Here is an 18,070-nt window from a genome sequence, read left to right on the forward strand (position 1 = left end):
AGAAATATCTACCTAGAATTTTTTGAAGGTTTTTTTGTTTTGTTTTTTGTTCCTTGATGTGCTAGTTTTACTGGATTGGGGTTTGGCATTATGCCTTCAGCTTCCATAGAGGAACATGTAAGAATCACACATGCACATAAAATGCATATTTATTTTGGGGATACTGTTTTGGGTGTTGTCTACTATATCACAATTTGCCTCTTTTAGGAGGACTCAGGAGAGTAACTTTCCTTCAAACCTCTGTGTTCCTTTCCTGAGAAAATGGTTTGTTGTTCTCTTGAGGACATATTTTATTTGTTCTTCTGCCTATAGCAATTTTTTAGGACTTTAAGATATTCTTCACCTTATTATTTTGTATCATAGATTGCTCTCTATTTTTAGCCTCACAGCACACTTTAGGCTTTTATGTAAGTTACATTATATCATTTTTATTTTTTCAAAAATTTGACATGCAGATAAACATCTATAATACATCATCACACTCATTATATGGTGGGAATTAATAAGTCACAGAGAGATTACTGAACATATTTTGCAATTCTGGTGGAAAAATTTAGATTCTAAAAACAATAGCCTCTGATTCTATTTCTGCCTAGGAATATGGATAAAGCATCACTACAATACTAACAATGACCAAATGTTGGAAAACCTACAAAATTAAACCTTATTCTGAAGCCGTCAGAGAAATGAGGTTGCAGGGCAATGACCAAAGAGCCTGAGATCCCAGGAAAGATGGGTCCCCAAATGAAAGGTAAGATGTGCAGATTGGAAAATAGGGATGAAAATAAATCAGCTAAATTTGGAATGAGTTGCTAAGACTGATTGTTGGCACGGCAAGAAAGAGACTCTGCAAAGCCCAGATCTAGGGAAATTCATGTCACTCACTGTCTCTTTCCATGGATCTCTGTTCATGCTCATGAGAAAGACAGGGGAGGGGTGCCTGGGTGGCTCAGTGGGTTAAGCCTCTGCCTTTGGCTTGGGTTGTGATCCCAGGGTCCTGAGATCGAGCCCCACATCAGGCTCTCTGCTCCGTGGGGAGCCTGCTTCCTCCTCTCTCTCTCTGCCTGCCTCTCTGCCTGCTTGTGATCTCTGTCAAATAAATAAATAAAATAACTTAAAAAAAAAAAAGAAAGAAAGAAAGACAGGGGACATACCTGAAAAACAGATGATGTCGCATTTTTTGTGGCAGCCGTGCCAGGATCATCAACCCTTCCAGGAAAGGCATGAAGTAACACCCTCCCCCCTGCTCCCTTCGCTCATATACAGCAATTAAATTCTGAATCCAGAGGAGAAGCCATAGTGTTGTCACACCTGGTACCCAGGTAAAGACCCCCGGTTGATTAGTGCAGTAAAGATAAATTGCTCTGCACCTAAGGAAAGAACAGGAAATGTCTAGTGATGCGTACCTATGCCAATACCATTCAAGGTCTTTTGCTAGCAAGGGAGAAACAAGAAACTGTTAAAAAAAAAAAAAAAAAAGCCGAAAACACCAGACATTGGAAAGAAATGAAGAAGTGTCACCTTTAAGGAGTAGACAGGTAAGACCCAACAAAACCTGTGGAAGGACCAGGACCACCCAGCATCCTCCTGCTTTCCCCTAACAAGCTCTCAATTAAACATTAAAAAGCAGCAAAAGGCTATGCTTTCAGTCTGACATGTAGAGGGTTTAGAGGTCATCATTGTCATCTTCACAAGAGAATGTTGAACAAGCTGAAAAGCCACTCTCCTTAAACCTGTCAGAGAACTGATTGTCTAATAGAAATGCTGGAAATAAAAATTCATTATCATAGATTAAGAATTGTTTTTATGGGTGTATCAGTAGACTCAAAATAGTAAGTTAACTTAAAGATAGGACAATAGAAAATATCCAAACCGAAACACACACACACACACAAAATACAGAGTTGTTTTTGTTTTTGTTTGAGAGAGAGAGAGAGAGGAGGGGGAGGGTTAGAGGGAGAGAAAAATTCTTAAAGAAACTCCATATCCAGCCAGGAGCCTGATGCTGGGCTCAATCTCACACCCTGAAATCATGACCTGAGCCAAATAGTCACCTTAACCTCCTGAACCTCCCAGGCCCCCCAAAATGAGTTTCTTTTTTAAATTTTTAATTTTTTTAAAGAATTTATTTATTTGACAGAGAGAGAGAGACCACAAGGAGGGGGAGTGGCAGGCAAAGGGACAGGGAGAGCCAGGCTCCCTGCCAAGGAAGGAGCCAATGCAGGGCTTGATCCCAAAACCCTGGTATCATGACATGAGCTGAAGGCAGATGCTTAACAGACTAAGACACTCAGGCACCCCAAGTTGTTTATTTTTTGTTTTTTGTTTTGTTTTTTTTTAAGCACTCCAGAGCTGTGGCCAATGCAAAATGACCTGCCCTATTTGAAATACCAGAGGTAAGAGAGAAAGTCACAGAAGAAAAGGGATATTGGTTGGGAAGTTTCAAAAAAATAATGAAAAAATATCAAATCACAGTCCAATAATTTCAGGGAAACCCAAGGAAAATGAACTTAAATAATAAAAGCCTATCCACATCACATTCAAGGAGGTTCAAAGCAAATATGGCATGTTTGAAGGCAGCTAGAGAAAGAATACTCATACACTGAGAAACACAGATCAAAATTACAGTATTCTTCAGGTCATAAAACATGTAAACCAAGAGACTATAGTGCAGCATCACTACAGTACTGAGAACAAAATCTGAAAACCCAGAATTATGCATGTAGTGAGAATATCTCTCAAAATAAGATAAAATATAATAATGCTTAAGATCATTGGTAATAGGGATGCTTGGGTGGCTCAGTCAGTTAACCATCTGCTTTTTGCTCAGGTCATGCATGATCCCAGGACCTGCGAGTTAGTCCCACATCTGGCTTCTTGCTCAGTCGGGAGCCTGCTTCTTCTTCTGCCTGACACTCCCCCTGCTTGTGATCTCTTCCTCTCTCTCTCTGACAAATAAATAAATAAAATCTTTAAAAATTAAAATAAAATAAAATAACTGAAAATATTCATTCTCTGGAGATCTGAAATAATAAAGGAATTTCTTCAGTTGGACAATATGACACCAGGCATAAACTTAGGTCTACACAAAGAAATGAATAGGTTCTGAAAGAGTAAATGGAAATACACCTTGGAAATGGATATTTCTTGGTTTTTTGTTACTTAAAAGAATTAAAATTTAGTAAAATTTAAATATACCAAATGGATTTTTTTTTATTTTAAAGAATTAAAATTTATAAATAACAATATTCTGAGTAATTAATAAAATATATTTTAATGTATGGCAATGCTAGCACAGTTTGCAGAGAGCAGTCAGAAGCAGACTACTGTGAAGTTCTTGCACTGAATAGAAAGCACTATAATGATTTATAGCTGGATGGTGATGAAATGTATGTTGTTAACCCTAGAGCAACATGAAAAACATTTGAAAAAAGGTGTACCTAATATGTCACAGTGGAGAAAAAGTGGGATCATAAAAACATATATCAATTAACTTAAAAGTAGGCAGAAAAAGAACAAAAAGAAAAAAGAAAATGAAACAAAGTGAAAAAAATGCCTTTCAAGGTGGTAGATTTAAATATAACCATAGTAATAATAACCTTAAGTATAGATGGCATAAATACACCATTTAAAAGACAACTTTTTTATATTGAGTTAAAGAGCAAGACTAAACAATGTATAATTACACTAAAGTCCCCCTACATTTGTTGATACAAATGTTAAAAGTTTTAAGATATACCATGAGGGGGAACCTGGGTGACTCCGTGGGTAGAGCATCCGACTCTTGATTACTGCCCAGGTCATGGTCTCAAAATGGTGAGACTGAACCCTGCATGGGCATCCATGCTGGGCACAGAGCCTACTGAAGATTCCCTCTCTCTCTCTCCCCTCTGCCCCTCCCAACTGCTCACACAGATTCTCTCCCTTAAAAATAAAAAATGTACACACACACACAAATACACACACACACACACCATGAGAAAAAAACATGTTATGATAACTATGCTAACACTAACCAAAAGAAAGCTGGAGTGACTGCTGCTGGACTCCAGAGCAAGGAATGTACCAGTGATTAAAAAGGGAGATATACACATCATGATAAAGGGACTTCTTGGTCAGGAAGACCCAACAATCCCAAGCGTGTGTCACAAAACAGCAGAGCTTCAAAATGCATAAAACAAAAATGGACAGAACTAAAAAGATAAAGTCAACAATTAAAGTTGGAGATTTCAAAAGCTAACTCTCAGTAATCAATGGAACAAGTTGATAGCTAATTATTGAGAACAGAGAAAACATGAATAATAGTATGAATCAACATTTCTGGTCAACAGCAGTAGATTTGTATTCTTTTCATGGAATATTTACCCATACAGATCTCAGCTTAAAAAATGAAAACTTTAGAAGTTTTAAAGTTTTGTATTCATCCCAAGCATATTTTTCTGACCAAAATGAAAGTAAAAACCAGTGACAGAAAAAAAATCTGGAAATTATGCCAATATTTGGAAATTAAACAACATACATAAAAATAATCCATTTAGCTATGCAAAATTAGTAAATCTTAATAGCAAATTTATTTATTCATAATTTTCAAATATTACAAAAATGCCCACTGAAGATGCCTGGTTAAAGAAACTTCATTACAATGGAATACTATTCAACAATAAAAGTTGACTATGCTACCTGTGGCAATAAGGATGGATCTTAATCCATTAAGACAAAAGAAAAGAAGGAAGATTAAAAATGCTACATACTGAATAGTTCAATTTGTGTTCCAATTTGGAAAAGACAATACAATAGGGTCAGAAAACAGATCTGGGGCTTGAAAGAGGGGACTGTTTGCAAAAGACAATGAGAGAATATTTTAGAGTAATGTGAAATGTATAACTTGATTACTATGGTACTTACATCACTATACACATTTGCCAACTTTCATAGTGCTGTGCATTAAAATGGTTGAATTCATGAAAAAGGGAAATATGTAAAGGATAAATGTATACAAACTATACCTTAATAAATCTAACTTAAATAAAATAAAATAAAACTTCTTTCAGTTTACCATACCATGAAAGAGGCCAAGACCTTTTTTTTAATTAAATTAAATTAAAATTTTTTTCAGTGTTCCAAAATTCATTGTTTATGCACCACACTCAGTGCTCCATGTGATATGTGCCCTCTGTAATACACACCACCAGGCTCACCCAACCCCCACCTCCCTCCCCTCCAAAACCCTCAGTTTGTTTCTTGGAGTCCACAGTATCTCATGATTTGTCTCCCCTATGATTTCCCCCCACTCACTTCTTCTTTCCATCTCCCAATGCCCTCCATGTTATTCCTTATGCTCCACAAGTAAGAAACCATATGATAATTGACTGTCTCTGCTTGACTTATTTCACTCAGCAAAATCTCCTCCAGTCCCGTCCATGCTGATACAAAAGTTGGCGATGCATCATTTCTGATATAGGCATAACACTTCATTGCATATATGGACCATACCTTCTTTATCAATACATCCGTTGAAGGGCATCTTGGTTCTTTCCAGTTTGGCAACTGTAGCTATTGCTGCTATGAATATTGGGGTACAGATGCCCTTCTTTTCACTACATCTGTATCTTTGAGGTAAATCTTTGAGGTAGTGCAATTGCAGGGTCATAGTGTAGTTCTATTTTTAATTTCTTAAGGAATATCCACACTGTTTTCCAAAGTGGCTGCACCAACTTGCATTCCCACCAACAGTATAAGAGGGTTCCCCTTTCTCCACATCCTCTCCAACACTTGTTTCTTGTCTTGTTAATTTTGGCCATTCTAACTGGTGTAAGGTGGTATCTCAATGTGATTTTGATTTGAATCTCCCTGATGGCTAATGATGATGAACATTTTTCATGTGTCTGTTAGCCATTTGAATGTCTTCTTTGGGGTGCCTGGATGGCTCAGTGGGTTAGGCCTCTGCCTTCAGCTCAGGTTATGATCTCAGGGTCCTGGGATCAAGCCCTGCATAGGCTCTCTGCTTGGCAGGGAGCCTGCTTCCCCCTCTCTCTCTGTCTGCCTCTCTGCCTACTTGAGTTCTCTCTGTCAAATAAATGAATGTTTACTTTGGAGAAGGCTCTGTTCATGTCTTCTGCCCATTTTTTGATGTGATTATCTGTTTTGTGTGTGTTGAGTTTGAGGAGTTCTCTATAGATCTTGGATTTCAGCCCTTTGTCTGCAGTGTCATTTGTGGATATCTTCTCCCATTCCACAGGTTGCCTCTTTGTTTTGTTGACTGTTTCATTTGCTGTGCAGAAACTTTTGATCTTCATGAAGTCCCAAAAGTTCATTTTTGTTTTTGTTTCCTTTGCCTTTAGAGACATATCTTGAAAGAAGTTTCTGTGGCTGGGCACCTGGGTGGCTCACTTGGCTAAGCAATTGCCTTCAGTTCGGGTCATGATCCAAGAGTCCTGGGATCAAGTCCCACATTGGGATCTCTGCTCAGTGGGGAGCCTGCTTCTCCCTCTGACCCTCTCCCCTCTCATGCTCACTCTTGCTCTCTCTCTCTCTCTCTCTCTCAAGTAAATAAATTAAAAAAAAAAAAAAGTTGCTGTGGCCAATGATGAAGAGGTTACTGCCTATGTTCTCCTCTAAGATTTTGATAGAAATCAAAAGGCCTCATGTTGAGGTCTTTTATCCATTTTGAGTTTATCTTGTGTATGGTGTAAGAGAGTGATCAAGTTTCATTCTTCTACACATAGCTGTCCAATTTTCCCAGCACCATTTATTGAAGAGACTGTCTTTTTTCCACTGTGTATTTTTTCCTGCTTTGTCGAAGATTATTTGACCACAGAATTGAGGGCCCATATCTGGGCTCTCTACTCTGTTCCACTGACCTATGTGTCTGTTTTTGTGCTAGTGCCATGCTATCTTTGTGATCATAGCTTTGTAGTAAAGCTTGAAATCAGGCAACATGATGCCCCCAGTTTTGTTTTTCTTTTTCAACATCCCCTTAGTAATTCAGGGTCTCTTCTAGTTCCATACAAATTTTAAGATTGTTTGCTCCAGCTCTTTGAAAAATACTGGTGGAATTTTGATTGGGATGGCATTGAAAGTATATGGCTCTAGGCAGTATAGACATTTCAACAATGTTTATTCTTCTGATCCATGAGCATGGAATGCTCTTTCATCTTTTTGTGCCTTCTTCAATTTCTTTCACGTGTGTTCTGTAGTTCTTTGAGTACAGATCCTTTACCTCTTTGGTTAGGTTTATTCCCAGGTAATGGTACTTGGTACTATAGTAAATGGAATTGATTATCTGATTTCCATTTTTGTAATTTCATTGTTAGTATATAAGAAAGCAACTGATTGATTTTGTATCCTGCCACATTACTAAATTGCTGTATGAGTTCTAGTAGTTTGGGGGTGGAGTCTTTTGGGTTTTCCGTATAAAATATCATGTCATCTGCGAAGAGAGAGATTTTCACTTCTTTGCCAATTTGAATACATTTTATTGCTTTTTATTGTTTGATTGCTGTTGCTAGACATCTAATACTATGTTGAATAATGGTAGCAAGAGTGGAGATCCTTGTCTTATTCCTGATCTCAAAGGGAAGGCTGTCAGCTTTTCCCCATTGAAAATGATACTCGCAGTGAGTTTTTCATAGTTAGATTTTATGAAGTTGAGGAATTCTCCCTCTATCCTTATAGTTTAAATTGTTTTAATCAGGAACAGATGCTGTATTTTGTCAAATGCTTTTTCTGCATCAATTGAGAGGACCATGTGGTTCTTCCCTCTTCTCTTATTGACTTGTTCTATCACACTGATTGATTTTCAAATGTTGAACCACCCTTGCATCCCATGGATAAATCCCACCTGGTCCTGGTAGATAATCTTTTTAATGTACTGTTGGATCCTATTAGCTAAGATCTTGTTGAGAATCTTGGCATCCATATTCATCAGGGATATTGGTCTGAAATTCTCCTTTATGGTGGGGTCTTTGCCTAACTTGGGGATCAGGGTAATGCTGGCTTCATAAAAAGAGTCTGGATTTTTTTCCTACTTTTTGAAACACCTTCAGGAGAATAGGTATTATTTCTTCTTTGAATTTTTGGTAGAATTCTCCAGGGAATCTGTCAGATCCTCAGTTCTTGTGTTTTGAGAAGTTTTTGATCACTACTTCAATCTCATTACTAGATATTGGTCTATTCAGGTTGTCAATTTCTTCTGATTCAGTTTTGGAAGTTTATTGGTTTCCAGGAATGCATCCATTTCATCTAGGTTGCTTAACTTATTGACATACAACTGTTGATAATAATTTCTGATGATTGTTTCTATTTCAGTGGTATTAGTCTTGATCTCTCCCTTTTCCTTCATAATTTTATTAATTTGGGTCCTCTCTTTTTTCTTTTTGGATTAGTTTGGACAATGGTTTATTGATCTTATTGATTCTTTTGACAAACCATCTTCTTGTTTTGTTGATGTGTTCTACTGTATCTCTAGTTTCTATCTCATTTATCTCTGCTCTAATCTTGACTATTTCCCTTCTTGTGTGTGAGGTTGGCTTAATTTGTTGTTGATTCTCCAGTTCTTTAAGGTGCAAAGAGAGCTGGTGTAATCTGGATTTTTCAATTTTTTTGAGGGATGCTTGGAGGACTATGTATTTCCCCCGTAGGACTGCTTTTGCTGTATCCCATAGGTTTTGGACTGGAGTGTCTTCATTCTCATTGGCTTCCATGAATTGTTTTCTTTGATTTCCTGGTTGATCCAAACACTCTTTGATTTCAAATCAAAACTTTGATTTGAAATCAAGTTCTTCTTTGATTTCCTGGTTGATCCAAACACTCTTAGGCCAAGACATTTTATTCCCTGGAAACAAAACAGAACTTTTGTAGGGGATGGTAGATGAGAAGTTTAGTTCTGCCAATCATTAAAGTGTATTATTAGTTAGACTCAGAAAGCTTAGCAGCCTCCTTTGTTCTGGATGTAAATTTATTTTTGGTTTTACCCTAAGATACAGTGTTGCTTATGGATAAAACCAATTCTTGTCTAACGAAACACTGAATATTTCTTTGCAATTAATTTGGGTCCTCTCTCAGCTAGAATTAGCTGAGAAAGAGAACTTTAAACTTGATTTTTCCTTTTTTTTTTTTTCTTGTTGGAAGATTTACATATCATGCAGCAAAAAAATATTTCCAAAATAATAGGAACAGGTGTATTTTTTTTCCAAAGATCCTCAAAATTTTCAACCTTAAGAGTATATCCACTATGTATTCCCAGAAGCTGCAATCAGCAGCAATGCTCCAGCATTTCATACAGGTGGTATCTTCTATTACTACAGTGTCTATTTTACAAGAAAGTTCACTGATAACATACATCTCAAAATCAAAAGATCTTCTAAAGCATATTTAGTTTTGTTTGATATCTCTTATCTTATTATATCAAGTTAGGGTCAAATTTTATAAACTTCAGTGACCAAAATAGCAACATAAAATACCTCATTTATAGTTATGAACTCTTTGAAAATGTTGATATTCTTTTTTTTTTTAATTTTTTTTATTTATTTTCAGCGTAACAGTATTCATCGTTTTTGCACCACACCCAGTGCTCCATGCAATACGTGCCCTCTCCAATACCCACCACCTGGTTCCCCCAACCTCCCACCCTCCGCCCCTTCAAACCCCTCAGATTGTTTTTCAGAGTCCATAGTCTCTCATGGTTCACCTCCCCTTCCAATTTCCCTCAACTCCCTTCTCCTCTCTAACTCCCTTTGATATTCTAAATTTAATGTCATTTTAAACTCTTTATGTTTTTCCTAGTTTTTTTTAATTAAAAATAGTGTGTAGTTAAAAATTTCATCTCACTTTTAGTAAAATATCATTGTAAATACATCCAGATTCAAACATAAAGAGATTCTCTTTCCCAATTTAAGTGTGTTCTTAATGTTTGCCGTGTAGGATTAAAAGAAATGTTAGAGATTCACATGAAATGGTATATAGCACCAAAGGAACATTATGTTTTATGAAGTTAGTAATGGTCTAATAATTCATATGACGTTGCTATATGAAAACATAGTTCCTCTATATCTTTTTAGAGGACTTGTCTACTAAGGCATAGTTATTCCTGATAAGAATAATGTCTACTTTCAATGACCTCATTAAACATTGACAACACAAGGAAAACATTTTATGTTTCTAATTATGCAGTCTATATCTTAGAACTCATTCAAAATGAATAAATATCATGCATTTTAAAGAGAAATCTTTATAGGTTATTTGTTATATTTTTAACACTAAATTTTATCAAGTATTGCATTTTCAGTTTAATGAATATTCTTAATAGGACAATTGAGAAAATCATAGAAAAAATATGTTCATTTGTATCCTACAACCTGAAGTAATAGCATTTTTAATTTTCCCCTTTGTGTATGGTGTTGTATAATTGGGAGTATTTTTTGAATCTTAACATTTTAAATGATTTTTAAAACAACTTTTTTAATATCATTGTATAATAGTAATCATATTAAAATTCATTTTTTGGGTATTTGGGAAGCACATTTAAACAAAAATAATACTTGAGGTAGATTTAGGTATAAATTAGTTTCGCTATTTAAATACTATGGTGAGAAATGTCTCCATATAAAATTCTGTTAGCATTTCAAATTATTAGGATGAAATGCTTAAAGTGGAATTATCAGGTCAATATAAAAGAATTTCTTAAAATGTCTTGATGAATTTAGTCAAATTCTAAAAAACAATGTACATTTAATTTCCATTACCAATATATGGAAGCTTGTGTCATTTTACCTTTTCATAATTTACTATTTACAATTCATTTTATATACCAAAGATATCCCTATCATTAATGTGCATTTTATTATATGTTGAATTATTTTTCTATTTTCTCACCTATAACTTGTTGATTCTTATACTTTACTCAAATTTAATCTGTGGTTTTAATGAGTCTAGCTAAATTAAGATCATTTTACAAATTAGGGATATTAAGACATTTTCTATTAACACATTGGTATAATACTTATGAAAAATACTGATAGGTGGTACATTTACTCTTCATTTTTTTTCTGACTATAAAATAAGCTGTATTTATTGAAAAAAAAAAAGACATAAAACACCTGGGGAACTTGGGAAGATGGTAAAGTAGGAGGACCCTGAGCTCCCCCTGTCCCACGTTTCAAACTAGATATTGTCCATACCTAAGTCACCAAACTAGAGAGAGACCTGAAGAGTGGCAGACAACTCCAGAACTAATTATAGAGAAGAAGCTGCATTTGAAAAGTTAGGAAAGTCAGAAAGGCAGATTCCTCTGCCTGCAGGAGGGAGGTAGTTGTTGAGTGCAAGTAGGGCAAAGAAATGGCTCCTCTCACCAGGTAGCTTACATGGAGAAGATGAATTTCTATAGCGTTTGGCTTTAAAAGCCGGGGGGGGGGATGGGAGGAGTCAAGATGGTAGAGAAGTAGCAGACTGAGATGACATCAGTAGCAGGAGATCAGCTAGATAGTTATCAAACCATTCTGAACACTTATAAATCCAATAGGAGGTTGAAGAAAAGAAGAGCAGCAATTCTAGAAACAGAAAATTCACTACTTTCTGAAAGGTAGGACGTGCAGAGAAGTGAATCTGAAGCAAGAGGAAAACAGACCATGGGGGGAGGGGCCAGCTCCCGGCAAGTAGTGGAGCAATGGAGCACAAAATCAGAACTTTTAGAAGTCTGCTCATCTGAGGGACGTTGCTCCAGAGGCTAAGTGGGGGTGTAGCCCTTGTGGGGACAGAATTGTCTCAAGTCCTGTGGAGTCACAGAAGGATTGGGGGTGTCTGAGTGTAGCAGAGCTCACAGGTATTAGAGCAGGGAAGCCAGCTACAGAGATGGAGCTGAGGAGTGAGCTTTCAGCTTGGGGTTACCTTAAACTGATCTGTGGCACAGTCAGGCCACAGCTCTTTGAGCAGAAACCCCACAAGTGGCAGATCTGGGGAGACCGCCCTGGAAGAGCAGCAGGGATCTGCTGAGTTTAGAGACTCCAAATGGGGTTGTGTGCCAGAGACAGAAATGCTTGGCCACAGGCCTGGTGAGCTAGGAGTGTGGCCAGAGACCAGGGAGACAGGAGTGATTGAGCTTTTCTCCTAGGGCACATTAAGGAGTGGGTCTCCAAGCTCTCTGCTCCTCCAGGCCAAAAACTGGGAGGCCGCCATTTTCATTCCTGTCCTCCAGAGCTCTACAGAAAGCGTTCAGGGAGCAAAACCTCCAGAGAGAGAACCAGAGCAGATTGCTTAGCCCAGCCCCTGGCAAGGGTGGTGCAATTCTGCCCCGGGCAAAGACACTTGAGAACCTCCCCCAGAACATCAGCAAAAAATCCAGCCAAGACCAAGCTCACTGATCAAGGAGAATAGTGGAATTCCAGAGAAGGGGAAAGCAAAGCATGGAATTCAAGTCTTTCTCCCCATGATTCTCTGGTCTTACAAAGTGAATTTTTTTTTTTTAATTTTCTTTTTTTAATTTATTTTCTTATTCGAATTTTTTTTAACTTATACTCTTTCCTCTCAATGTTTTTTTAACAAGTATATCTTAACACTACCTTTCTTTTAAAAAAAAATCTTTTTGAATCTTTATTATTACAGTCATATTTTATCCTTCATTGTATCTAACTTTACCTTTTGTATACACATAGGGTTATTTCTTCTAAAAAAATTTTGGGATACAACTTCTTCTAGTAGATCAAAATATACCCTAAATCTAGCACAGGGTTTGTTCTAGTCTCCAGCCTGACCAAATTCTCTCCACTTTCTTTTTATTTCTTTTCCCAACCAACTCCTTTTTTAGAATTGTTTTTTAAATTTTCATGTGTATGGTCATATTCCATCCCTTCATCACGTTTACCCATATATATATATGCATTCATGTATATATACATATATAACTTTTTCTTTCTTAAAAATTTTGGGAGATAGTTTCTTCTTAGAGACCAAAATACGACCAAAATCAAGTGGGTAGCTTTATGCTAAATGCCCCAATCAAAAGACACAGGGTATCAGAAGGTATTAAAACAAAAACAACAACAACAATAGAACAAAAAACAAAAACAAAAACAAAACAAAACAACAACAACAACAACAAAAGACCCATCGATATGCTGTCTGCAAGAAACTCATTTTAGACCCAAAGACACCACCAGATTTAAAGTGAGGGGGTAGAAAACAATTTACCATGCTAATGGACATCAAAAGAAAGAAGGGGTGGCAATCCTTATATCAGATCAATTAGATTTTAAGCCAAAGAGTATAATAAGAGATGAGGAAGGACACTGTATCATACTCAAAGACTCTGTCCAACAAGAATATCTAACAATTTTAAGTATCTATGCCCCTAACATGGGAGCAGCCAACTACATAAACCAATTAACAACAAAATCAAAGAAACACATTGACAATAATACAATAATAGTAGGGGAATTTAACACCCCCCTCACTGAAATGGACAGATCATCCAAGCAAAAGATCAATAAGGAAATAAAGGCCTTAAATGACACACTGGACCAGGTGCACATAACAGATATATTCAGAACATTTCATCCCAAAGCAACAGAATACCCATTCTTCTCTAGTGCACATGGAACATTCTCCAGAATAGATCACTTCCTGGGTCACAAATCAGGTCTCAATCAGTACCAAAAGATTGGGATCATTCCCTGCATTTTTTCAGACCACAATGCTTTGAAGCTAGAATTCAATCACGAGAGGAAATTTGGAAAGAACCCAAATACATAGAGGCTAAAGAGCATCCTACTAAAGAATGAATGGGTCAACCAGGAAATTAAAGAAAATTGAAAAAATTCATGGAAACAAATGATAATGAAAACACAATGTTTCAAAATCTCTGGAACACAGCAAAGGCAGTCTTGAGACGAAAATATATAGTGATACAAGCCTTTTTCAAGAAACAAGAAAGGTCTCAAATACACAACCTAACCCTACACCTAAAGGAGCTGGAGAAAGAACAACAAAGAAAGCCTAAACCAAGGAGGAAAAGAGAAGTAATAAAGATCGAGAAGAAATAATGAAATAGAAACCAAAAAAACAATAGAACAAATCAAAGAAACTTGGAGCTGCTTCATTAAAAGAATTAATAAAATTGATAAACCCCTGACCAGACTTATCCAAAAGAAAAGAGAAAGGACTCAAATAAATAAAATCATGAATGAAAAAGGAGAGATCACAACCAACACCAAAGAAATACAAACAATTATAAAAACATATTATGAGCAAATATACACCAGCAAATTTGACATTCTAGAAGAAATGGACGCATTCTTAGAGACATATAAACTACCAAAACTGAACCAGGAAGAAATAGAAAACCTTAACAGACCCATGACCATTAGGGAGATTGGAGCAGTCATCAAAAATCTCCAAACAAACAAAAGCCCAGGGCCAGATGGCTTCCCAGGGAATTCTACCAAGCATTTAAAGAAGAATTAATTCCTATTCTCCTGAAACTGTTCCAAAAAATAGAAATGGAAGGAAAACTTCCAAACTCATTTTATGAAGGCAGCATTACCTTGATCCCAAAATCAGACAAAGACCCCATCAAAAAAGAGAATTACAGACCAATATCCTTGATGAACACAAATGCAAAAATTCTCACCAAAATACTAGCCAATGGGATCCAACAATACATTAAAAGGATTGTTCACCATGACCAAGTGGGATTTATTCCAGGGCTGCAAGTTTGGCACAACATCCACAAATCAATCAATGTGATACAATACATTAATAAAAGAAAGAACAAGAACCATATGATACTTTCAATAGATCTGGAAAACCATTTGACACAGTACAGCATCCTTTCTTGATCAAAACTCTTCAAAGTGTAGGGATAGAGGTTACATACCTCAATATCATCAAAGCCATCTATGAAAAACCCACCGCAAATATCATTCTCAATGGAGAAACACTGGGAGCTTTTCTGCTAAGGTCAGGAACATGGCAGGGATGTCCATTATCACCACTGCTATTCAACGTAGTACTAGAAGTCCTAGCCTCAGCAATCAGATAACAAAAAGAAATTAAAGGGATCCAAATTGGCAAAGAAAAAGTCAAACTATCATTCTTTGCAGATGATATGATACTTTATTTGGAAAACCCAAAAGACTCCACTCCAAATCTGCAAGAACTTGTACAAGAATTCAGTAAAGTGTCAGGATATGAAATCAATGCACAAAAATCAGTTGCATTTCTATACACCAACAATAAAATGGAAGAAAGAGAAATTAAGGAGTCGATTCCATTTACAATTGCACCCAAAACCACAGGATACCTAGGAATGCACCTAACCAAAGAGGCAAAGAATCTGTACTCAGAAAACTATAAAGTAATCATGAAAGAAATTAAGGAAGACACAAAGAAATGGAAAAATGTTCCATGTTCATGGATTGGAAGAACAAATATTGTGAAAATGTCTATGTTACCTAAAGCAATCTACACGTTGAATGTAATCCCTATCAAAGTACCACCTTTTTTTTTTTCAAAGAAATGGAACAAATAATCCTAAAATTTATATGGAACCAGAAAAGACCCCAAATAGCCAAAGGAATGGTAAAAAGAAAGCCAAAGTTGGTGGCATCACAATTCCAGACTTCAATCTCTATTGCAAAGCTGTCATCATCTAGACAATATGGTACTGGCACAAAAAAAATACAAAAAAAAAAAAAACAAAACAAAACACCACATAGATCAGAGGAACAGAATAAAGAGCCCAGAAATAGACCTTCACTCTATGATCAACTAATCTTTGACAAAGCAGGAAAGAATGTCCAATGGAGAAAAGAGTCTCTTTAACAAATGGTGTTGGGAAAATTGGACAGCCATGTGCAGAAAATGAAACTGAATCATTTCCTTACACCACACACAAAAATCAACTCCAAATGGATGAAAGACCTCAATGTGAGAAACAAATCCATCAAAATCCTTGAGGAGAACACAGGCAGCAACCTCTTAACCTCAGCCACAGCAACTTCTTCCTAGGAGCATTGCCAAAGACAAAGGAAGCAAGGGTAAAAATGAACTATTGGGACTTCGTCAAGATTAAAAGTTTTTGCACAGCAAAAGAAACAGTCAACAAAACCAAAAGACAGCTTACAGAATGGGAGAAAATATTTGCAAACAACATATCGGATAAAGGGCTAGTATCCAAAATCTATAAAGAATTTATCAAACTCAATACCCAAAGAACATACAATTCAATCAAGAAATGGACAGAGGATATGAACAGACATTTCTGCAAAGAAGACATCCAGATGGCCAACAGACACATGAAAAAGTGCTCCATATCACTCGGCATCAGGGAAATACAAATCAAAACCACAATGAGATACCACCTCACGCCAGTCAGAATGGCTAAAATTAGCAAGTCAGGAAACAACAGATGTTGGCAGGATGCGGAGAAAGGGGAACCCTCCTACACTGTTGGTGGAAATGCAAGCTGGTGCAGGAACTCTGGGAAACAGCAGGGAGGTTCCTCAAAAATTTGAAAGTAGAGCTACCTTACGACCCTGCAATTGCACTACTGGGTATTAACCCTAAGGATACAAATATAGTGACCCGAAGGGGCACGTGCACCTGAATGTTTATGGCAGCAATATCCACAATAGCCAAACTATGGAATGAACCTAGCTGTCCATCAACAGATGAATGGATAAAGAAGATGTGGTATATATGTACAATGGAATACTATGCAGCCATCAAAAGAAATGAAATTTCGCTATTTGTGATGATGTGGATGGAACTAAAAGGTATTATGATGAGCGAAATAAGTTAATCAGAGAAAGATAATTATCATATGATCTCCTTCATATGAGGAAGTTGAGAGGCAAAGTGGGGGGTTTGGGAGGTAGGGAAGGAAAGAATGAAACAAGGTGGGATTGGGAAGGAGACAAACCTTAAGAGACTCTTAATCTCACAAAACAAATAGGTTGCTGGGGGGAGGGGTGTAGGGAGAGTGTGGTTAGGTTATGAACATTGGGGAAGGTATGTGCTATGGTGAGTGCTGTGAATTGTGTAAATCTGGTGATTCACAGACCCATACCCCTGTGGCTAATAATACATTATATGTTAATAAAAAATAAAACTAACTAAATAAATAAACAAACAAATAAATAAATAAATAAATACCAGGGGAGATGAATCCCATGAATTTATAAAACGAATGGTACTTGGAGCCTCTACCTTTAAAAGTCACCTGACTCAGCACAGAGTAAGCCAAATGGTCAAATAGCTGGGTCCTCACCCTTAAGAGACAGCAGCCTATGAAGCTAGGCAACATAAAAATATCAGTTTATACAACACCAGGAGTAAATGGGAAAAAAGATCTGTATATTCTGATTTCAGAGAGTGTTGGGATCCTCTCAAAAAATCAGGGAGCTGACAGGTGTCATTTTCCTTTGCTACCTCCAGCATAAAGACAGGGCCACCTGTAGGGTGAGCCTGCACAGACATTTGCTACCTAATCTGGTAGCAGTGCGCCATGCCCATGAATTCTCCTGAGGACCCACTGATTCCAACCTTGCTAGCTGTGGACCTAGTCTCAGGGCAAATTTTGGTAAAGCCATGCATTCACCCTGACCAGTCTCCAGTGTACAGATACCACCTTGCACTTCACACAGCTGCCATGCTGAGAACAGCACCTCACTGTGACCAGCGACACTCAGCCTGGCACCCCAGTAGTCGCAGCATGAAGCCCCCAGCTGTCTTAGCAGGTCAAGTAATCCAGCATAAGACTAACATCCCAGTTCAAATTTTGTTAAAACCACTGCCCTATGCCCAAGTTCCTCAGCATGTACTTTCCCTTTGAGTGGGCCTGTCTGGGTCCAACTAAAAGGACATAGAGCAACCACAGCCCACAACAGGCAGAATCAATACAGACAACTACACTGAAAGGAAATGTGACTCACATGCAATACCATGTCATAAGCAACACACAGGATACTCTTTTGAAGTACGAGAATCTGGTGAACAAGGAACACTACATTGTACAGCACTCCAGGTCCACTTCTTCATAAAGTAACTACTTTCAAGAGCAGAAAACAGAGCTGACTTT

The sequence above is a fragment of the Lontra canadensis genome, unplaced genomic scaffold (assembly GCF_010015895.1).
Source record: "Lontra canadensis isolate GAN:19392208 unplaced genomic scaffold, GSC_riverotter_1.0 scaffold54, whole genome shotgun sequence".
Taxonomy (NCBI): Eukaryota; Metazoa; Chordata; class Mammalia; order Carnivora; family Mustelidae; genus Lontra; species Lontra canadensis.